The sequence below is a fragment of the Lissotriton vulgaris genome, chromosome 2_1, assembly GCF_964263255.1.
Source record: "Lissotriton vulgaris chromosome 2_1, aLisVul1.2, whole genome shotgun sequence".
Taxonomy (NCBI): Eukaryota; Metazoa; Chordata; class Amphibia; order Caudata; family Salamandridae; genus Lissotriton; species Lissotriton vulgaris.
This window is the reverse complement of record NC_141687.1, coordinates 1,737,196,149-1,737,205,982: the sequence shown is the minus strand read 5'-3', so window position 1 is coordinate 1,737,205,982 and position 9,834 is coordinate 1,737,196,149. Positions and strand designations below refer to the sequence as shown.

General features: G+C 44.5%; 1 pseudogene; it reads right to left on the bottom strand.

Annotated features, from left to right (window-relative positions):
* Positions 1 to 4,791: 4,791 nt before the first annotated feature.
* Positions 4,792 to 6,603, bottom strand: LOC147733209 (18S ribosomal RNA; annotated as a pseudogene).
* Positions 6,604 to 9,834: the final 3,231 nt, after the last annotated feature.

The following is a 9,834-nucleotide window of genomic DNA, read 5'->3' as shown; positions in this document are numbered from 1 at the left end:
CACATCTTTGTTCTCTATGGAATAGGACTGATTCATGGGTCCCCATCATCAGGAGGTAGTTAGGTTTGTCTATGATAATCAATCGGATGCCAGTTTGGGGTTGTTTTTCTCACACCTTATTGAGCTACGATGTTCCACTATTCTCTATCTAACCTTGCATGTGGTCATACCCACATAAATAAGATTGCAAGGGCATCATAGCATGTAGATGACCCCCTTGTGCTGCAGTTAGTTAGAATGTGTAACTCCCAAGAGGTAGTCAGGTCCAAGTCTATCTGTAACATAGAGGTAGTAAACAGTAAGACACAGCATGACCCATGCGGATAGTGGCCCTTGGCAGGCACAGCTGACAACAGGGTGTTCTGGTGAGCCTCCCACTGTTTCCGGGACGGTATGTTGTGTGTGAATCAGGATATCTCCCATGTTCTTGCTGTGTTTAAGGGAAAAAAGGGGTTTAGGTGGCTGGTTGTTCTCTACTTCAAGAATGAAGTAGTTCCTGTTTATTGATTTCTTAACAATGTTGATCAAGTGACTGTAGGTGCAAACGCAGACCAAGTGGTCCTTGGGGGTTTTGATATAAGTTTCAAGTAAGGCTTCTCAGTTGGTGTTCTTGGCCCATTTTGTTGCTTTGTGTATGGGATGTGCAGGGTATGATCGCTCTTACAAGTGGGTGCCTAATTTGTTGGCATATTCCTTGTACTTTGTTGTTTTGGTGTAATTTCTGAATATCCTCAGGAATTGTCACACCAGTAGATTGTTTCTCAGGGCACGTGGGTGGAAATTGGTGTAGCATGGTAGAGTGTTGTGTGCCATACATTTTCTGTACAACTCTGAGCATATGCCACCTTCCTTGGTATATAGCCGAAGTTTAAGAAAGGGGAGGGCGTTCCTACTGATTTCACATGTGAATCTCAGATGGGGATTCCTTGAGTTAAAGCCAGACTACGAAGGTTTCAAGTGATTTGACCAAGCCTTCCCATATCACCAGTATGTCATCGATATATCTCCTCCAGATTCTGAAGTTGGTAGAGTATGGATTGTCTTGCAGGTAAATAAATTTAGACTCAAAAGTGTGCATGTAGAGGTGAGCCATGCTTGGGGCAAAGGTTCTTCCCATCGAAGTCCCAGTATCCTGCCCGTACATTTGTCCTTGAAACTGGAAGAAATTCTCTTTCATAGCGATAGTGGCACAGTCCATCACAAAGGAGGTTTGGGTTCAAATCATCCCGCCTTCTGTGCTCCAGGAGGTTTATGACTGCTTCTAAATACTCATTTTGAGGAATGTTTATATAGAGGTATTCCACATCAAAAGACCCCAAAAGATGTTTCTTTGGGTCAAAGGCAGTATTAGTGAGTCCATTCAGTATGTGTTTGGCATCTTGCAGAAAGGATGGCATCTCCTCCATGATGGGGCGTAGGAACCAATGCACGAATTGGGGAAGTATTTCAAGTAATGCTCCAATTCTGGAGACAATGGGTCTTCCCTGTGGGGGTCTGGTAGGTTTGTGTAGTAGGTAAGATATCAAAATAAGGTGTCTTAGGCTGATTTTGTACCAGAAATTCTGATTCACCCTTGATGATCCAGCCCTCTTCTTTCCTTTCCTCTACCATAGTCTTTATGGTGGCCAGTCGTCCTGCAGTGGGATCCATGCCTAAGCGTTGATAGTATCTCCCATCATTGAATTGTCAATGACATTCATCATGATAGCTCTGCCGGTCCATTATGACTGTTGCTCCTCCCTTGTCTGCTGGTTTTATGACTATATCTCTGTCTGATCCCAGTTGTTGGAGACCGTGTGATTCGGCTTTAGACAGGTTAAAGAAGGGCATTTTGGCTGAGAGTCTCAGTCTTTCAAATTCCTTGATAATTGTTTTCTCAAAAGTATCCACTTCTAGTGGAATCAAGTGTAGAAGTGAGTTGAAAGTGGAGTTGTTCTTCATGCACATATTGGTCTCTCTTACAAAGTCATTTGCTTCAGTTTTTTCCTAAAGGAAGAAAGCCAAGGTATTACCAGACCTTCCTAATGGGATTGGCTCACACCCTTGGCAAGACATTTGGGTCAGACTAGACCTTTGCCCACTTCTATTATCCCTGAATGAAGATAGCTTCAGATGCATTTGGCAGGTCCTGACCAACCACCCAGGACAGTGGGAAGTAAGGAAAAAAGCAAAAAGGATCCCTGTTTTCACTATTAATTCTTGGCACCCCCTTTGAAAGGGTGGGCATCATTGTCATTTGACCAATGGACCTCAAGACAGCCCTAAGCAACAGGTTTGTCCTGCTCTTGGTGGACCATGCCACCTGCTACCCAGATCAATCCTTCTGAGGTCAGTGACTGAACTTTTGGTAGCTAGAGCCTTGATGGAGATCTTTACCTGTGAGGGGTTCCGCAAGGAGGTAGTGTCTAACAGAGGCACTAACCTCATATCAGTGTACATGCAAAACCATGTGAGATGAGTGTGCTGTAACTTATATGTTCACCAAAACCTATACCCCCAAACCAATGGTTTTTGGGTAGAAGTAACAAGACCTTAGACAGACCCTCCAGGATTTCACGATTTTGTATTTTGCAAAAAAAAATCCCAAAATGAGCACTTTTGTAAAAATGCTGCGATTCTCACAAAACTGTCTGCGAAATTTGATCTTTTTTTTTTTTTTTTGGATGAGGCTGACAAAGGGCTATGAAAACAACAGATATTTTATCCTCTCAATTCCCAACTTTAGGTAAACAAGGACCTCTTGTGGCCATCTGCTGACAGCGCTACCTCTGTAACACGAGACACCTCTTACCTGAAGTTGGCACACATCAACATTTTTTCAGTGCCATAGGGAGCTTATATCTATTGGGTCATTTGGAGAGCCTTTGCCTTCACTTTATTCTGAGAACCAAATCACAAATATTGCAAAGCCGTAAAATGATGTTTTAGATAATAATCACATAAATGACTTTCCTGAACACCTCCCCTCACCCTCCCCTCCAAATCTTCCTTTTATATAAGATTTCGCAGATGAAACATTGTGTGTAACTTTTCAACTGCACGTGAGTTTTAGTAAATTGACAATACATGAAAAGGTCAACAAACCTAATTTGTTTGTCTATGACAATTGAATAGCTCAGTCAAGGCTTTTTGAATAATGAGTAAATTAATATTCCTCAATATAATGTGCAGCTATTTTGAATAGTGATCACTCATCAATCATGCTCCACCCGTAACTGCTGTCTGTGTCTATGCTGCAGTTCAAAATATTACATTTCAGATTAGAATGTTCCTATGCTCCGTATGTTTTTTCATTACATCACACATATTTTGCAAAAAGGCAGAGTGTATGCCTGTTTGTTAAAATGTTCTACCTGCATTACAAAGAAGGAAATGCTCCTTTTGATAAAAAAAATCTCAAAAAGTCAATACTTTAGTGTTCGATAGAAGGGGACTAGAATTGTATTTCATGCTATGCTATTAACCGAACTGTACACTTTTCCAGGTCAGTGCAGTACCTTCACAATCACATTCTACTACGTTGGACTATTTTCTTTTTTAAAGCTGTATATTTCCCCAAAGGATTAGAAGGATTACACCCAGTGTATACTTCTTATTTACTGCGCAAAATCCCAGGTTTTACAATCTCTTCATCTGAGATCGCTGCGGAGGTTTTTTTTAATACATTCTCATACAATGTGGATGTTACAAGATACTGTAATTGCAGTCTCCTGGAAGAAACAGCCAATCGCTCGCACCTTGCATCAATTCCATTGCCATTTTGGGAAAACATTTGATGATGGGTAGGGTTCAGCATGCATGGTGCCACCATGCTCTCTCGCAAAAGAAACAGCCAAGCAATCACATTTGGTATGCATGCCACTGCATCTCTGGGAAACCAACTAACATTCGGTTTCAGCATTCGGAACACCTATCAACTTTGTAGTTGTGGCCGGACTGCTGACACTTCCCACCAAAAACCAGATAAGCAAACCCCCTGAACCCTGAGTGGTCAGCCAGGGGTGAGTGAGATATCTATTGGTGGCACAGAAAGCGGTTTCTTTTCCTTCACATGATTTCTTCCTGCCAGAAAGCCCTGCTTTACATCCATAATTTCATTGTCTCCCTTTCTCAAAAGCCGGTTTCATTTATGTATGCACAAACGTGCTTGTGGTCACTGTCAGCATCATTTAAGGTGACGTCTGGTTGGGGTGCTGTACTTCACTGGAATTGCAAACACCATCTAAAATCTTTCTCAAATTATCTACAACAAATACCTCCTGCACCACAGAATCTTGGCACAATATGTAGAAGTAACATTTATGGGAGCAGGGAAAAAAAGAATAAGAGACTGCAAGGGAAACAGGAAAATAAAAATGTTTGTGGGCAACCGCAGTGTCGGTTGGGGCTTCAATAGCTGGTCCTAAACTGCTTTGGATAAAGTCATGGAAACTAGGCTCCACTCAGTGAAGTCTACTTAAAAGAATTACATTTCAGAGGATTAAAACTATTTGATAATTAACTTGATGACATGGTGCAAAAAGCAGTGGAAGAGTAAAAAATTCTCAAACCTTTTAAGATGGGGTCTAGAAAGTAATCCTTTAAGTTCAAGGGTTCCTCTCTAAAATCTTCATTACAAGAGTCCCTTTCGAGGCCAGTCTATGTTTGCTCAAGTCACCCTATGAGGACTGGACCAGGTAAGCAGGAGATGACCTCCCTATACAGTCAGTCTCACTTATTTGTATCAGCCACTACAATCATGTGCCCTAGGGTGCCTGAGGAAGAGGTATCCTGCCTCATGGATCCGGGAGGCAGTGGTCCCCAGACAGGTGTGCATACATTGGTGCTAGAACATCCCTGGGAGAAATACAGCTCCCTCTAACGAGGTGTGTACAGAGGGCAGGGACTTAATCATTGCAAGCTTAAGATCCACACTTACTTTGCATTTCTCCTTCATAGAAACTAATTGCAATCCCAATCATGAATGAGGTTCTGCAGGTTACCCAGTCATCTTGGCAAAGGGTAGAAACACTCGGATCCGCCCAGTGTAGTATGAATGCAGCACCAAACATCTAAGGGCATAACAGACCTGTAATTGCTCGATCTTGTGTGGCTGAACACAAATTGTCCCTCTAAGAAGCTGAACGACAACCACTGGGGGTCACCAACTAGTTAGCATGGAGGAGTCTTGTTCTTTATTTGAATTACCTTGACAAATCGCTCCACCAACTAAGAAGGACCATGCACCTCTACCCACAGAATCAAGAAATAACTATCAATCTTTCAATCCTTTCCGTGTCCAAGCAAATGAGTTTTCCACTGTTGAGTCAAATTAAGCCTCAAGCTCCACTACTCGTGTTGTTGTTCTGTCAATTGCTTTAAGTTTCAGCTTTGCAAACGTACACCCCCAGGAACCAAAAGACTATGGCATCCCTGAAGCCACTTAGGTGACCTTGAGAAAAACATTGCTGGATCGCTAGTCAACATTGTTTATGGTCAGAACTACAAGGGTATCTGATCGTCTTAGAGCCTTAGACTTTTGTTCTTGATTGATGAAAAAATTCTTGGAAAATGCTTTCATTTTGCTTCATCTTCGGCCACTTCAAGAATATCATTACTAGTGGTACAGTACAAATGCTCCCGGTCATCCATCTTAATCATGGCCTCAGTTCCAGAAACCAACAAAATAGAATCAGAGTCCTATTCCATAATTCCTAACTGAGGTAATCAGGCAACCATCTTGCATTGAACACTATGTTTTTTTTAAAGTAAATGCTTCTGACACCCAGGACACTCAGTCAAGACCATCAATGGGGGGCATGAGGGACAGAGGCTGGGACAGGTAGATCTCCTTGGACCAGATTGTCAACTCAATCCAAAGATATAACTGGGAGCTTTTTAACTGCAGCAACTTTTATATTCACTTTTGAAACTGGAATTATTGTGGCTGCTGGCACCACATGAGCCCTCCAATAGACCACTGTTAAAGGATTGAAAGTGTCTCATTGCTTTTATATGCAGTATCAGAAACAACGGGACCCCGATATGTGAATCTGGGATTGATTAATATTTGGAAAACAATGGTTCTGAAATGGCCAAAAAAGGTCCAAAGTAGGTAGTCTCCGCTATGGGACCAAGGTAATAAAGTGGTAATGGACAATCAACATTGATTATCCATTACAACTTTAGTACCTTGTCCCCATAGCGGCGACTACCTACCTTGGACCTTTTTTGACCATTTCAGAACCATTGTTTTCCAAAATATCATTACCTTTATACTGCCTCCAAAGTGACCTGTATTTTTATTTTTGGCCTATACCTCCCGAGTCGAGAGTGGGTAAGTTGCATGCCTGTTGCCTTCCGTGATTGTGGTAGCCATTTCTCAGACTCCCTCTTCAGAATTGAACCCTATCGACCAATGCGTGCTTCCCAGGAGGACAGCACTTGTTAGCATATCTTCGCTCTAGTATTGACACAGTTTTCAAGTAACAGATGGAGCGATTAAAGCAGCCATAACTGATTAAATGAGCCATTCACAGTTTCACTTTACTGATTATGTGTACTTACACATGCATGGCTTAATCTTTGAGACAATCATAAACTAATGGCAGGATCAACCAGGTAGCTGCAACTGCTGGACTGGAGGAGGATCTGCATGCCCATCCTGGGCCAACCTTCACATACCTGAGGAGTCTGCTTTGGGAGCCCCTTCTTGCCTGCCGGTGGTAGGGGGAGAGGGGGGCTAGTGGCAAAGGGAAGTCATACATGCACTGGCAAGCCCAGCCTGCTCCATGGCAATAAAAGAGCGAGGCAGGCCAAGGTGCACCATGAGCAAAAAATAAGGGTGTGCAGCCTTGGCCACCCATTCTAAGTGACTGTGGAAATACACTGGATGGAAAAGGGCAAGGGGCAAGCACACAGGCCTGAACCTCCAAGCAGCATGTAGGACTAGCACCAATGACCCCATCCACTCCGGTCAGACCACTTAACAAGCTGCCAAGCTGCTTGGCCTTTGCTCTGGTAAGTGACCTCCACAAAAGGCAGACCCTCGCTTCTGACAATCCAGACAGGGTGGAATGCCCTGTCCTTTAAAAAACAGCCAAGGCTGGTCAAGCAGTCCATCCCCAAGTGGATGAAGTGTGCTCAATCAATCATTGTCCATTACTGGCTAAACTGTCTCTGTGCAGGCCGCCCTGAACTGGGATGTCAACTGTGCATCCCTACTTGGTCTCTGTGAAGCAAGGTTGAGAGGAAAAACCCTTTAGACTGGGTTGAAAGGCAGCCACAAACCCAAGCAGCAACTGGGTGAGAAGCACCAGGCCATAAGGGGATCGAAGAACACTGTCCTGACTAATCCGGAGCAAGGCTACCACCCCTTCTTGCAATCTGTAAAAAAGCAGTGACAGAGGGGGCCACCAGAAAAAAATTACCTGACTTCCTGCCTGCATTCACAGAGTTGAATGAGCCCTCATTGTGACTTCCAGGCCAGCCCAGGTATCTGGGCACTCTTTAGAAATAGGAATTGATGGTGTGCAACCAGATGCCTGAATTCGGAGAACATTCATCTGGTGGGGCTGTGCCTTAATTAAAAAAAAAAAGAGTCTGCTCTCCATTGAAGAGGACAGAGATTCTGAGGCCTGGGTTTTCAGAGTCCGAGCTGGGAATCACGCAAGGGGCTATTGAGGGGAGACCTCACGGAGATTTAACCCACGGACCAGTGACAGCTTCTAATCCCAGACAAGCAAGGAAGACTCCCTGGGCTTTTGGGACCAAGTCCCCAGCACTTTGCCACACAGTACATTGGAGAAGGGAACCCAGGGCCATGTTCTTGTAATTCCTCCACACTGAATGAAAGTAATTCTCTGAGCTGGATAACAAGAAAGTGGCGATGGGAGCCCACTGAGCTCTGAACCAGGGCCCAGTCAGAGCTTCTTATCCCAGGCATTCAGGGGTAGCTTCCCCAGGCCTGTGGGACCCCGTCCCAGGCACTATGTGACATAGCATGCCAGAGAACGGAGCCCACGTTCGATGGCTTCCATCCCAGCAACCGCTGGGGCTCTGTCCCAGGGCCCGATCATAGCTTCTGAACACAGAAAAGCATGGAAGTCCTCTCCAAGCCTGAGGCAACCTGGGGCACTTTGAGACACAGTGAGCAAGGGAAAAGAGTCCAGGAGTGGGGGTCTTCCAACCCAAGGCCCACCAGGGCTCTGACCTCGGGCCTAGTCAGAGAGTCTGAATCAGGACAAGCAGAGAAGGTCTCCCCAGTCCTGCAGGACTGCATCTCAGGTACTTTGCAACATAATGGCATGTTCAGAGAGCCCAGGGTTTTCCACCCCAGGGCCTGCTGGGACTCTGACCTGGTGCCAGGACAGAGCTTCTGAACCCAGACAAGCAGGGTAGACCTTCCCAGGCTTACAGCACTGTGTTACACTGCAGGCCTGGAAAAGAGACGTTTACCACTAGGTCTGCTCTGGCTTTGTCCCAAGGCTCATTTAGAGCTTCTGAACCTGGAGAAGCAGGAGAGGCCTCCCTTGGCCGGTGGGCCCCTGGCACTCCAAAGCATGACCGGCAAGGTAACAGAGCCCAGAGTCTAAGTCTTCCAATCTGGGGCACAGTCAGAGCTGTTAAAGGCAGAAAAGCAGACGGGACCTCTCTGGGACTGCAGGACCTTGTTCCAGGCACTTTGTGGCATGGATGGTGTTAGAAATTAGGTCACTAGGTTAAAGAGGTATGCACCTTGAATAATGCAAAATTAGACTTTAAATACAGTTCCTTAAAGTCGATAGCTCAGTCAGGGGCTATCACTGCATTGTGAACAAACAAATCCAACAGTTCAGGCTGACCGTGGCATCACAGGCTAGCTACAGTATCGGGAAGTCTCGCAAATGGTACCTTGGGAATATAGGATGGTGTAGACCTTGTGGTGAACTTTGAAGAGGTGTTGCCAGCAGGCGTTCGTCCCGGAGTTCGGTGAAGGAGTCATTGAGCGTCAGTGAGGTTGGCTTGAAATGCCGCTGTGGGGGACACCAAGGCTGTCATGTGAAGCGATGCAGGGAAGAATGCAGTGCCCTCAGGTCATGGTGCAAGAAAGGGCATCAGACTTCGTCCTCGGTGATATCAGGATTGCGGTGCAAAGAGGGGCGGTGCTCTCTGCAGTGCCAACAGCCACAGAACAGACAGCTGCGTGGTTGATGGCATTGGGTTGCTTTTTCTTGTGTTGGAGCACAAAACACACTGTTACTGATGCTGGTAGCAGATGATTAGGCTTTCCTGTTTTCATTTTCTAAGTTTGGTAAATTCTGGTGTTTTTTTTTTCAATACCCTAAAAAAACAGTGGTTACACATTTTCACGCCATTAAAAATAACAGAAACACTGAAGATTGTAAAGATGCTTTCAGCATACTGTCTAGCAAGTGACAAGTATCTCTTACACGGAAGCACTTCAGCTCAGGTATCGATTTTGACAGACCATCATACAACTTTTTCACATACGTAGCTGAATTACTGCAAATACAAACAATATCACTCCAATCTTTATTGATTTTGGTAGGAACTTTTTTCAGTAGCCTACCAAGCAACACTGCACTTCATTTTTACCAAACGTCTGGTGTCATGTTTTCACCACGATCTCAGATGCTTGGTGACAACATTGTTTTCACATATACCTCTCACTACATATTGCATTAAATGTTTAAATCTTGGTGTGTTTGGCAATTCACTTTCAATCAATACTGACTCACTAGAAATGGGGGATGATGTATTAAAGGATTTCACCCATTCTCTGTCTTTGGGTAAATTTGATGGTACATATTAGGAAAGATTTTTATGAACAAGCCATTTTACCTATCAGTGAAA